Source organism: Dipodomys merriami, unplaced genomic scaffold, assembly GCF_024711535.1.
Source record: "Dipodomys merriami isolate MVZ:Mamm:240054 unplaced genomic scaffold, mDipMer1.0.p SCAF_63, whole genome shotgun sequence".
Lineage (NCBI taxonomy): Eukaryota > Metazoa > Chordata > Mammalia > Rodentia > Heteromyidae > Dipodomys > Dipodomys merriami.
This window is the reverse complement of record NW_027206213.1, coordinates 6,295,032-6,309,232: the sequence shown is the minus strand read 5'-3', so window position 1 is coordinate 6,309,232 and position 14,201 is coordinate 6,295,032. Positions and strand designations below refer to the sequence as shown.

At 34.0% G+C, this 14,201-nt stretch overlaps 1 protein-coding gene across 6 annotated transcripts in view; it reads left to right on the top strand.

Moving 5' to 3' along the window:
• Positions 1 to 14,201, top strand: part of Ehbp1 (EH domain binding protein 1) — a 305,708-nt gene that overhangs the window by 129,764 nt on the left and 161,743 nt on the right. The gene's annotated exons all lie outside the window — the stretch shown is intronic.

Below are 14,201 nucleotides of genomic sequence, written 5' to 3'. Positions count from 1 at the left end.
AAATACATAACTAAGTGGATTTTTCACTTCATTGGAGATGTTGCTCAGTAACAGATTGATTGCCTAGTATGTATTCTTAACAAGCAAAAACAAAAATGATAACTTAAATGTCCAAAAGTATGGGATTAGCTAAGTTTGTATGTTCATACAATAGCATATTTGTAGCCATTAGAAATGGCATTGTGGTATGATATAAATATACTTACATCTTAGTGAAAAACAGTTTATAAATGTATATATGATCCAATTTTTCTTCAAACAAATATAAATAAATTAGGAAAACAACAAAATCTAAAATGCTTCTCTCTGGTAGGATTATCTAAGTTTTCATGTTCATTTTTTAACACAATAAACAGTTAATATTTGCACCTTTATATTTAAAGTGGATTTTTGTGAACAAAACATGTAGTTGGGTCTTTTACTTTTTACTCTTTAAATTAAAGCATCTTTCAGAATATTAAAGTAATTATTTACTTTTATTAATTGCAAACTATTTGTTAGTATCTGTAACTTTTGCTTTTGCTCTGTGTTCTTTTTTTACTAGACATATACTACTGAAACTGTACCCGTATCCCTTTTATTTTTCATATTGGTGTCATTTTCTCTCAAAGCAGATCAAATACAGTTCTTCTACCTACAATTTCCTATGTATCTGGGCTTATAAGTATACATATTGCTTGGCCCTGTGCTTAATGAATATTTTTATGATACATTTTTTAACCTTTTTTAGCATATCAGTTAATTGTATTTTGGTGGTTGCTTCAGAGTTTGCAACACACCTTTATGACCAATCCAGGCTCAAATAACACTGGACTGCTTTACTGGTAGTGTGTGTACTTTATAATGACAAAATAATTATATTTCTGTCTATCCCTTTTTATCATTACAGTTATTTATTTCACTTATAAAATATTCATAAACATACATGTATGAATATATTATTAAAAATAACATTCCATTATTTGAAATATATATATATATTTGTTAGATCAATTAAGACTAAGAAAAATAATTGTTTGCATAACTCCCCTGAACAACTGGTACTGTTTATCAAAACAAATGCCAGGAAGTGGAAACATGATTTAGGGGTGTAAAAGGGGGGGAGACACAGGAACAAAGGGAGGAAAAGTAATCAAATGTTATTATATTCAGTGTACATTATATTAAAAATGAACTATGTAACTTGAGGGTAGGGACGGGAAGGGGAAAATGGGGAGAACGAAAGAAGGGGTGACATTGATCAAGATACGTTGTACTTATAACCTGACATATGGAATTGTAACCCTTTTGTGCAACTACTTAATAACAATGATAATTTAAAAATAAGGTATTTTGCTGACCTTTATTTAGTCTTTGGTTTCCTTTCTTTCCTTATATAGATTTGAATTTCTTTCCTGTATGGTTTTATTTCTCTGTGAAGAACTTCTTTTAACATTCTTGCAAGCTAAATTCATTGACAAAAGCCCTTTTCTGAGAAAGTCTCTTTACTACTACTTGTTTAGTTTTGAAAATTAATTTCCCTGGGTCCAGAATTCTAGGTGTTGGAGTTTTGGTTTGTTTTCCTCTCAACTTTTAAATATTCCATTCCATCTTCTTGTTTGCATAATTTTTGAGTAGAATAGATGAAAGTCTTGTAAATATATAGGTGAAGTAGTTTCCTTGGGCCCCTTCTCTTTCAAGATGTTTTTTATCTTTTATTATCTCTTCTCTGGGGACTGAACTCATAACCTTGTGCATAGTAAGCATGTACTATTCTACAGAATTACAGCTCCCAACCCTCTGTTCTTGTTTCTCCTACTACTTTTGTAATAGGTTTCATGCCTTTCATTCATTTTTTTAAAATCCATTTTCAATTTATAATAGGTACTGGAAAGGGGAGTGGTGGGGTTAGGGGAAGGGTAGATGATGAAGAAAAGGAGGGAAAAAAGCAGTAAAAATCAATATATATCTACAAAATTAAGAAAAGTAAAATAGGAAAAGAAGTGAGGGAAAGGGGTAGGTTGGAGGGAGGGGTAAGAATGTGGAAAAGACTGACATTGATTAAGATACTGTATTTATAAACTGCTTTTTTGAATGACAACTCCTTAAAGATAATAAAAATATTAGAAAAAGAAAAATGTAAGATTTTATGATTAGTATACTAAGTATTTTTAAAAGCCTAAGAAAATAAAATTTTAACTATGGTTTTAGCTAGTTGGTTGTTTTCTTCCTTTTTTTTTTTTTTGGAGGGGGGGGCGTCCAGTCTTGAGGCCTGAACTCTGGGCCTGGGCACTGTCCCTCAACTCAAGGCTAGTGCTTTACCACTTGAGCCACAGCGCCACTTCCGGCTTTTTGCTTTTTGCTTATGTGGTACTGAGGAATCAAACCCAGGGCCTAATGCATGCAAGGCAAGCACTCTACCACTAAGCCACCTTCCCAGCCCCCTTCCTTTTTTTTTTTTTTTTGTGCCATTATTTGGGATTGAGCTCAGGACCTTGCACTCTGGCTCAGTTCCTTTGCTCTGAGCAGATACTCTACCATTTGAGTCACACCTCCACTTCCAGCTTTTTGCTGATTTATTGGAAATAGTAGTCTCTCTGATTTGTTTACTTTGGCTGGCTTCTAATCGTTATTCTCAAATTTTAGCCTGCTGGGTAGCCAGCAGGCTACACATACATATGTATTTTTCTATGGTGAATTTATTAATATAATCAGAAAAGGCATAGCATAAAAAAACAGAGCACCCTTATTGAACCATAGAAAACAAAATTTTGTATAAATGAAACTAGAGATCGTTTGACAAGAATATAAGTGGTATTCGCCTTAGAGATGGTAAGGCTTTTGAATTTAAGAAGAAATGCAAGTGGAGATAGAAAAAGGGTCCAGAGTTTGAAGAGATTTAGGAGAGCCAATTTGGTTTGGTGAGTCCTAGAATAACAGGCTTAATGATTGTTGGTTGGCACAATTCAATGAGATGAAAACTAAGGGGAGAAACCACTTAAGAGATAGAGATAATATCAGCTTGGCTATTTTTCATTTATGACACTGAAAATGAAGAAGGGACTTTTGAATGCCTATATGGTGAAGTGTGTCTATGAAGATTTAGAAGTAATTACTCGCATCCTGGCTTTAAGAGTCATATATTCTTATATATCAGGTCTTTTTCAAGCCAATAGACCACTATGTTTCTTTTTTTTTTTGAGGGGGGGGTCCGGTTGTGGGGCCTGAACTCTGGGCCTGGGCGCTGTCCCTCAGCTCTTCAGCTCAAGGCTAGCGCTCTACCACTTGAGCCACAGCGCCATTTCCGCCTTTTTTCTTTTTGCTTATGTGGTGCTGAGGAATCAAACCTAGGGCCTCAGGCATGCAAGGCAAGTGCTCTACCACTGAGCCACCTTCCCAGCCCCTGACCACTATGTTTCTATTAGTACATCTAGTAGAAACTAATTTTTAAAATCTGCTAATTTGGTTGAACATTTAATATTTTTTAAAAAAACAAAATGGAGGGGTTGATATAAACTGTCTTTTAGTAATTTTTGTAGTGAACAAAATTTGTACACTTTCAATGGACAAAAAGTATAAAGTCACTTTTTTTTTCTCCTTTCCAATTTGGACATCTTCTAACAGGTTTTAGATCTTTGACTTAATACTTTAACTTGTATTTTTGTACTATCTACAATTTCCTTCTAAGAAAGTTGAGGTTTTTGATTTGGAATTTTTTGAAGAGGAAAGTTCAGTTTTATTCTAGAACCAGTATATATTAATAAATATCTGAACAAAATTTAAAATTTTTATTCTTTATGCACTTCATTTGATTCTTTCTTACATTTGTATTACCAAATTCTCTTCCATCCAACCATCTAAGTTGGTTATTTTAGCTGATATGGTTTCTAATTAAGTCTTTGTGGTTGAGAGAGTTCCCTATGGTCTGTCTACTTTAGCATTTAATTGCTCCATGAATTTCAAATTAAATTCTGTACTATTCCATTTTGGTCTGTTGATGAAGCAAAGATCTTACCAACATGGCCTGAGAAATATTTCACTTGTGACAGTTCAAAGGACCAGCATCACAATATTGAAAAAAGTTGGAAATATTTGACTTCCAGAATGACTTTTTATCACTTTAGAATAAAGTTTAAAGTGTTATCACAGAACTAAGTTGGAAAAAAAAATACAAGACACATGGTGGAATAGATAAAGCAAAATTATTGGCCTTGATATTGTATTACCAAATTATTTTTGTTTCAGAAAGGCTGAAGTCTTGAGATTTTCTGGGTAGAATTTGTATGAAAAGTACTGGGAAACACCTCTTTTAGGTACAGTATAAGCTGTTCTTGCATTGGGGTGTCAAATTGGATTAAGAAACTTGTAAGCCAGGTGTGGGTGGCTCATGCCTGTAACCATAGCTACTCAGGAAGCTGAGATCTGAGGATCTAAGTTCAAAGTCAGCTCACACAGGAAAGTCTGTGACACTTACTTCCAGTTAACACCCAGGAAACAGAAGTGGACTGTGGCTCAAAGTAGTAGAGTGCTAGCAGTGAGTGAAAAAGCTCAGGAACAGCTCCAAGGCCCTGAGTTCAAGCCCCATGACTGACATTAAAAAAAAAAAAAAAGGAAACTTTAAAGTGACTTCAAACTCTACATAATCTCATTTGACAAGTTTGTTTCCTGAGTCAGCAGAGAATATTAGCATTTACATATAGAATTGAGTATTAACTTTTTACATTGTGAAATGATTTATATAATCATGATATTTGTTATAATCTTAAGATCCTAAGATCTAGTAACTGAAACTTTGAAGGCCGGCATTAATTTTGTAGCAGACTTAGAATGCTGATTAGTATTTTAATCACCTATTTATCTTCTGGTGCTCTGAGTCAGTGAAACACCAGAAAATTTCTGATGAACAAGAACAAGGACTTGAATAGAATGAAGCATTCAATTCAGATTCTAAAAGGGTGTGTGCTACAAACCTTGATTTATTATCAGGTACTTAACTGTGTTTATGGTGGTGTCAAAACAGAGCATCTAACCACATAAAACAATGATGTAGCTTTGTGGCTTTGTTGATGACAATACACTTCTAGAGAATTCCAGTAGAATCAATCCCAATCTTCTTGTTTTCCTCTTCTCTTGCCTACTTCTTCCTTCTCCTTTTTCTTTCTTCTTTTTCTGAGACAGGGCTTCAGGAGTTCAAGCCTGTAGCCCAAGCTTGTCTTGAACCTCCTCTATGTACCCACCCTAGACTAGCCTTGAACTTAGAGAACTCACAATCCTTCCACCTCAGCCTCCTAAGTACTAAGATAAAGGTGTGAACTTTTAACTTCACTCCTGGCTTCAGACAAACTTGATAAGGCTTCAGAACTACTAAATTGAAGAGCTTAGGTCAATGTGAGTTGTGTGAACTTTGTCAGGAAAGTTGTTTAAAGATAGGATGACATAGTAACCTTATTGGAGAACAGGTTAAAAATATAGGTAATATAGCTGGACGTCATGGCTCACACCTGTAATCCTAGCTACTTAGGAGGCTGAGATCTGAGGATCCCATTCAAAGCCAGCCTGGGCAGGAAAGTCCTGGAAACTGTTATCTCCAATAAACCACTCAGAAAACCGGAAGTAGCGCTGTGGCTCAAGTGGTAGAGCGCTGGTCTTGAGCTGAAGAGCTGAAGGACAGCGCCCAGGCCCAGAGTTCAAGCCCTACAACCAACCAAAAAAAAAAAAAAAATATATATATATATATATATATATATATATATATATATATATATAGGTAATATATGAAAAAGGTTATGTTTTAAAATATACTCTTAAAATGACAGTGATAGAATCTAAAACAAAGTATTAATAGTAATAATAACTGAAAGCAAATACTTTGGATGATATGCATTTGTCATAGCTTTCCTACTGAGTATTTCTACTAAACCTATGATTTTACTGTTTTTACCTCTGCATGGAAATACAGGTAAGTCTAGCATTCTCCCCAGGTGGAAGCCCCAATAAGATACCCTCATTTTGTAAAGTTGAGCCTCCAGAGTTGTATCAGCAGAAAAAGGTTTACATTTCAATACTTGAATACTAGTCTTTTTAGTATACTCTTAGAAAATGAGAAGTGTGCATGAAGCATAGTTACTCAAGAAAAGCACTTGTGCTATTATTTGAGCTGTAAATTTAAGTAGTCAGTCCTCCCCCACCCCCCATCTTGGAATGTGTTATAATAAAAAAAAGATTGATAGACAACTAGATATTTAGCATTGGTAGACTTTAAAAAATACTAAACAGGGCTGGGAAGGTGGCTCAGTGGTAGAGCGCTTGCCTTGCATGCATGAGGTCCTGGGTTCGATTCTTCAGCACCACATAAGCAAAAAGCAAAAATCCAGAAGTGGCACTGTGGCTCAAGTGGTAGAGCACTAGCCTTGAGCTGAAGAGCTGAAGGACAGTGCCCAGGCCCAGAGTTCAGGCCCCATGACTGGACCCAAAAAAGAATAAACTAAAAAATACTAAACAAAGTAAATTATTATTTTAAAAAGTAAGCAACTGAATTTATGGATTGTGTCTGACAAATTTTAGGTGTTTGATGGAAAATTATAATTCTGGAAAACTTAAACCCATCTTCTTTTAGCTTGACAGTTTTACAGTGTTTATTCTGATAGACTAGAAAGTGATGTTAAAATGAATATAATAACTTTGTCAATATCTGTATAATTCAGAGAATCAGTATTCTCCAAATGACCAAAGTATAAAATTATAAAATTATGCATGTTTAAAAGATTTATTCAATATGCATGATAGAACAGTGGATTTTACTTTAACAGAGCTTAAAAACTGATTGGCAAGATTTCTGATTATGTATTATCATTAACCTTTTAAGAAACTACTATTTGAAGAGTTTTGGCATAGTATCAAATATGAAGAGCAAAGATTATCTGAAAGTTATTTAAATATTCCTGTCTTTTTCAGCTCTTTATCTGTTAGATATCTGTGGTTTTGTTCATATGCTTTTTTTTTTTCTTTTGTCAGTCATGGGGTTTGAACTTTGAGCCTGGGCACTGAGTTCTGAGTTCTTCAGCTCAAGGCTAGCACTCTACCATTTGGAGCCGCAGTGCCACTTCAGGTTTTCTGGTAGTTAATTGGAGATAAGAGTCTCACAGTCTTTCCTTGCCTGGGCTGGCTTTGAACTGCGATCCTCAGATCTCAACTTCCTGAGGAGTCATAGGTGCTGGCTTCACATGCTTTTCTTTTTTGACTGAAAATGAAAGTCAAGTTTAATAGACAATTAAGAGAGCACTGAAACCACTAACTGATATACTAAAAGTGACTTAAAGCATCAAAAAGTTAGAGTAAATAATAAATAAATGTTAAAACTTAATATTTCAATATTTAAGTGGAAAATTGTCAATTTTGCAAGAAAGTAATATAAAACAATGTTACTAATATGATAATTAATATGTAACTATATTAATATTATTGATATATCATTAATTTCTTTAAAAAGAATTATATTTTGATACATTCTGGGGCACATTCACAATGTTGTATAACCATCAATATTGTCTAATTCCAAAACTTATTGCTCATTCGATATGGTGAGCTCATATTTTGTTTAGGTTGTCAACCTTTTAAGTAAGATAAATCTGAATAGAAATAAAGACAATTCTGTACATTATTAAAATCCATTAAAATATCTGCATTCATGTTCATAAAAGTCTATGTAATAAATGTATAGGCCCTCTTTTTTGGGTGCAATTGTACTTAGTAGTCCAAAGATTCAATGCTAATAGGTGGCAGAGCCATGTTCTGAGTATAGATACAATGCTACATCTGTTTAATAACAAGTAATGAAAAGAAGGTAGGTTGAAATAATGACCTTGCATTAGTTACATCCATCTTTTTTACTCTCTAGCTACATGCCTTAGAAAAATAAACATGTTTATATGCTTTAATCAAAAGAAAAAATGTATCACACAGTAGAGCTGTCTGAGAAATAAGACATTGAAGAGAGATACAAAAACATTGACGAAATTTGCAAAAATGTGAAACAGACATTCTTCTCTTTAAGTTATTTCATAGGGAAAGTTGTTTTGTGCAGAAAGGTTACACTCTTGGCTTTCCAAGATTATACACCTGTTTCTCCTTGAAAAAATTCCATACAAGCATTAGACATATGTGTTAGCCCATTTTGTGTTGCTATAACAAAATGCCTGAAGTTGCATCATGTGTAAAGAACAGAACATTATGCTAAGTGAAACACAAAAGGATAAATCATATGAGTCACTTATATGAGGAGCAGGCAAATTTATAGACTGAAAATAGAGTAAATGGTACCAGGTCTTGAGGGAGAAGAGGAGAATTAGAAATTATTGTTTAATGAACACAATGAGCTCCTGTGTGGAATGAACAATAGATTTTGGAATTAGACAATGTTGATGGTTATACAACATTGTGAATGTGCCCCAGAATGTGTCAAAATGTGATTCCTTGTAAAGAAATTAATGGTATAATATAAATAATATTAATATAGCTACATATTAATACAATCATACTTATTAGTAACAAATTATTGTAAATATTCTAACAATATTATTCTAATACTATCAGAATAATATGCTCGTGTATGTGTGGGTCACATTTTGTTTATTTATTCAGCATTAATATATTATTTTTAATCCATTTTTATTTGAAGATAGTGGCTATTATTCAATAGTAAAAGAAACAACCTATGATGTTTCTGGAAAAGACTGGAGACAGTCTGAAATATAAGCACATTACCAAAATGCACATGAGTACAGAACAATAAGTATAAATTTCAAGTAAAAGTTAAAAATTAATATGAGAACATTATTAGGAATAGAGAGTTGAAGTCAGTCTTAAAGGGACTTAAGGGTCAATTAATGTTGTTTGTATTCTGTAGAGGCACACCTTTTTTTTTTGATAATGGCAAAGCAGAGGAGTCTTAAAAATAGATACTAGAATTGCTTTTTGGTGTTGATAAATTGTAAACAGAAAAGTTACTTTTCTCTTTAAATTGATTATCATGGAAGGTTGAAATGTTCCCAGAGACTATTAGTGCACTTATATTGAAACTGACATTAGAATTAATTTACAAGAACTTAGGCCTAATTTTTTTTACTGAATATGTGTCATCCCCTGATCATCTTTCTAGATTTTATTGAAGGAATGTTATAACAATATGATTTTGGAAAACAGACACAACTGAATTTGAAACAATGTGCAGTGTCTGTACTTTATCTACCCCAAAGCACAATACTTAACTATCTTTTATGTCTCTATATGCTACATTGTAATCACATAGACTTTCAAGTCTTTTGTGTAAGTAACATTATGTGTGAAACACCTCTTAGACTTTAACAAAATTGTTAAAGTTAAAAATTAGACTGTTAACAAAATTGTATGTATACATAAACCACCTTTCTGCAATTATACAACAGAAACACTTTTGAGTTTAATTCTGGATTCTTTCAGTGATATGACCAGCAATATCAGCAATACTGGTACCTAGAGGATATCTTAGTTTTGAAAGTCTCTGTAAATCTTCTTAAATTCTCTTGTGTACACTATCTCATTTTTAACTTTCTGCAATTACCTCCTTTTTTTCCATGACACAATTATTTAAAAAGAGGAGTTGAAAAGATCATTAAGTTTCTTCCTATGTACAGAAGCAGAGCTAGGAATGTGGCTTAGTGGTCGAGGGCTTGCCTAGCATGCATGAAGCCCTGGGTTCAATTCCTCAGTCAGAAAAAGCTAGAAGTAGCACTTTGGCTCAAGTGGTAGAGGCTAGTCTTGAGCAAAAGAAGCTCAGGGATAGTGACCAGGCCCTGAGTTCAGGCTCCTAGACTGGGAAGGAAGAAAGGAAGGAAGGGAGGGAGGGAAGGAGGGAGGAAGGAAAGGAAGGGAGGGAGAGCTTCTAAAATAGAAACCTGTCAGTTAATCCTAATATTTTCAGAAAATCAAAAAAATGAAACTATAACATTTAGTATTGCCTCAAAAAATAGCTGTTTAGCTTTTTTAATTTATATTTCTGAAAAACTCTCCATGAAACATTCTCAACAAAATCTTTGCCTTCAAAGAATATGATAAAAGTAAAAAGAAATGTAAGAGGAAAGCATATCTTTTGTAATGATTTCTAAAAAGTGTTTTGTACTTTGACATATAAAAGGATCATCAATTTGTCATAATTTATACATCAAAATTATGGTCATTGACAGAGAAAATGTATTTTTACCTGTTTTTATTGCTACCTCATAAATCACAGTGAAGATATTTTGGAGGTAGATAATTCATTATATAGGCACAGAAGGAAATGAGGTCTCATTCATGAATTTTTAACAATAGAGCTACATTACTTAAACATCTTGCATTCAACTGTGTAGTTATCAGTTTTCTTCATTTCAAGACATATGATCCTGGTTGGGTTATTTGTAACATTAATGCAATAAGATAGATAAGATAAAATTAATAGAGACAGCTGGACACTGATGGCTCATTGTTGTAATTCTAGCTATTCAAGAGAGTGAAATCTTTGGGTCAAGGTTCAAAGCCAGCATAAGCAGAAAAGTCCAGAAGATTATTATCTTCAATCAACTAGCAAAAGCCAGAAGTAGTAGTGGTATGGCTTAAGTGGTAGAAAACTAGCTTTGAATGGGAGAAAAAAAGCCAACTGAGAGTTCGAGTTCCTGAGTTCAACCTCCAGTATTGTCAAACTTATATAAAACAAACAACCCTATTCTATTTATTGAATGCCTGTTATAGGCTAAATGCTATATATTTTCATGTATTATCGCAAGCATTTCTCTGATATACTCTGAGACGGGAATTATTTAGTCATAAGATGTACATGTTTTCAATTTTATAAGGTATTATCTGTTTCCTAAAGTGTCTATGAACTGAAACTCTAGCAGAGTTTGCATTGTTTTTCATTCTTATCAGTACTTGCTATCATCCAACTTTTGTTGTTGTTGTTGTTGGTTGTGGGGCTTGAACTCTGGGCTTGGACGCTGTCCCTCAGCTCTTCAGCTCAAGGCAAGCGCTCTACTGCTTGAGCCACTGCGCCACTTCCAGTTTTTCAGTGATTTATTGGAGATGAGAGTCTCACAGCCTTTCCTGCCTGGGCTAACTTTGAATCATGATCCAGTTCTCAGCTTCCTGAGTATCTAGGATTACAAGCGTGAGCCACTGGCACCCAGTTATCATCCAACTTTTAAAAATGTTTGCCAATCTTAAGAGTATGAAGCCAAGGCTTAGATTCATAAAGAAATCTGCTAGAGTAAATAAGTGCTAGTGCTGTGTTGTAACACAGGTATGGTTTATATTAATTATAATAGGCTGGATTCAAAGAAATAACAGTGAGGAGTAGTTATAAAAAATGAAAATTGGATTTTTGTTATATTTTGATAATTTTATTTTATTATTTTATTTTATTTTTTGGGGTCCGGTCATGGGGCCTGAACTCTGGGCCTGGGCGCTGTCCCTCAGCTCTTCAGCTCAAGGCTAGCACTCTACCATTTGAGCCACAGCGCCACTTCCAGCTTTTTTCTTTTTGCTTATGTGGTGCTGAGGAATCGAACCCAGGGCCTCAGGCATGCAAGGCAAGTGCTCTACCACTGAGCCACCTTCCCAGCCCCCCGATAATTTTATTTAAGGACATTCTTAGAGGAGTTTTGAAAATGTAATTTTAGATTACCTGGATCAAATTTGCCTGGTAATTACTGTGTATGCCGAGCTTACTAGAAAATCAAGTGTTTTCCTGATCCCATCATTATTTCTTCTATTTTAGGATCGGGTGGGATCCAGGTGTGTTCATATTTTTAACAAACTAGTTTTGATTTCTTTTCTTTCTTTTTTTCTTTTTTTGGTTGGTTTGGGGGCTTGATGATTCAGGGCCTGGTTCTTGTCTCTGAACATTTTTGTTCAAGGCCAGCTCTCTACCACTTTTTGAGGCACAGCTCTGTGAGATTTTCCAGGCTGGCTTCAAACTGCAATCCTCAGATCTCAGCCACTTGAATAGCTAGGATTATAGGCATGAGCCACTGGCAACTAGCTAAGAGATTCTTAAACATAAGAGTGTTTATTAAAGATCAGAACTACAAGACAGGTTCTGGTGGCTCATGCCTGTAATCCTAGCTACTCAGGAGTCTGAGGTCTGAGGAATGTCCATGAGACTCTTAGCTCCAACTAACCATCAAAAAGTCAGAGGTGGACCTGTGGCTCAAATGTTAACATAGAGGCATTAGCTGTAAGCACAAAAGCTCAGGGACAGCTCCCAGGCAGAGTTCAAGCCCCAGAGCTATCACAAAAAAGCAAAACAAAATCAACAGCACACTTAGGAGAAGAACAGAATAACACAATGTCTATATGCATATGATCATACAAAGTAATGTTTGTTGAAATGAAGTCCAGGAAATGATAGCTAGATATTTTCTATTTTGCTGGTTTTGTTGTTTTTTTTTTCTTTTTTGTTTTGTTTGTATGTCTTTTGGAGTGTAAGGGGAGGCACAGAAATGGAGGGACAAAGGGTACATACATCAATAGTACTATGTTGAAAATGAACTATACAACTTGTGGGTAGGATAGAAGAGAAAAACTGGAAGAGAGACTGAGGAAAGGGATGACATTTATCCAAAAGGAAATGTACTCTTTGCTTGACTTATGTAACTAAGCCCTCTGTTTGTTTTTAGCATTTTCAAATAAAGATAATAAATAAAAACAACAACTAATGTGTTTAGGAATTAATAGATTTATTATCTATTGTTTCAGAGACATTAATTTACCAAATATCTGAAAACACTATTTTTGTCACAAACCTCAATTCAGCAGAAAAACATTTCTGCATAATTTTTGTTCCAAAACATGAAATTGAGTGACTGTTAATTATCAAAATCTAGCTGCAAACAATGTCCTTAAACTGAACTTTCACAATTATGCTTATTTCCTATGGTTCGATTATTTTTTTATAAAATTAAATAATTGCGTTAAAGAATCAGTGTCATACTTTGAGAAAAAGATTTGTTCTTCAAATACTGAAAATAAAATGTGACAATTTGTCATGCTTGCAAAACAGAGGCTTTAAATCCTATATTATATGTAGAAGTTGTTAGCTATTCTAAGGGTACAATAAGAGATTATTGTTCATATCAGTGTAATAAATTGATACTCCCTCATCATACATTTTCATTTTGCACATTGTCAGAACCTTGGACCTTAATCTTATTCTTTGATTGACAGCAGCGACCAGGGAAAGAACACTTGTATTGTTTGGGATAGTCACATCTGTTCAACTTGATTCAGTTCAGGGTATTTGCATATTCTTAAGTATTTCTTCTGAGAGGGCTTAAATCCTTCTCAAGTGCTTGATGCATTTTTGAAATTCATTCATAAGGTATCTACATGCACTAATAGTTCTTTATAATATTGCTGTACATAATCTGACAGATAAGACCACATTTTAAAACAAAGTATTCTTCAGAGATGGTACATTACATTTTTACTTATTCTGCAGGACAGAAATGTTAAATTTTTGAAGAAGTCTTTTAATATTTTACTTGAATTAGTGTATCCTTATTTTAGGCAAATTTATCACTGACAGGACCAACTAATGTTTACCAAATAATAATTCCAATGTTATTGGTAGCCTTACCTGTTTTGGTTGAAGAACAGTAATTTCTTAGAAAATATTGCCTCTCCTTATTTTATAAGTAAGGCACAAATTTCCTGACTTGTGCAAGGTCATACTGCTTACAAATTGAGCCTTAAATGTTGCTTTTACCAACTATATCAGTCAACTTTAAATAATAATAGTGTATGACCTCAGATCTACATAATTACAGTTTATCCTACATCTAAGAATTTCCCCTCACTATTAGAATACAAAGATTATGTCTTGTCATTGTACTGCTCCAGCATTTACAGGGAATCTTGTACATAATTAATGTCTAGTCTTTATTTTGCTGTCTTGTTCTGATAGACTGTTATTGTAAAAAAAAATTATAAAACAGTGGCTTTATAAGTGGAATGTTTAATCACCTTGGTAGCAAACAGATTTCATTTTGTGTTCTATTCCTAAGGAATTAGCAATGGCTGTGTTGAGAAGAACTTTTAGATCATCATTAGTTTGCAGTCTTGCTAGGTACATGAGATTAGAGAAACTGTTACTTGCAAAATATATGTGATCTTAGGGAAGAGAAAATTATGGACTGTGATGTCAGCAATGG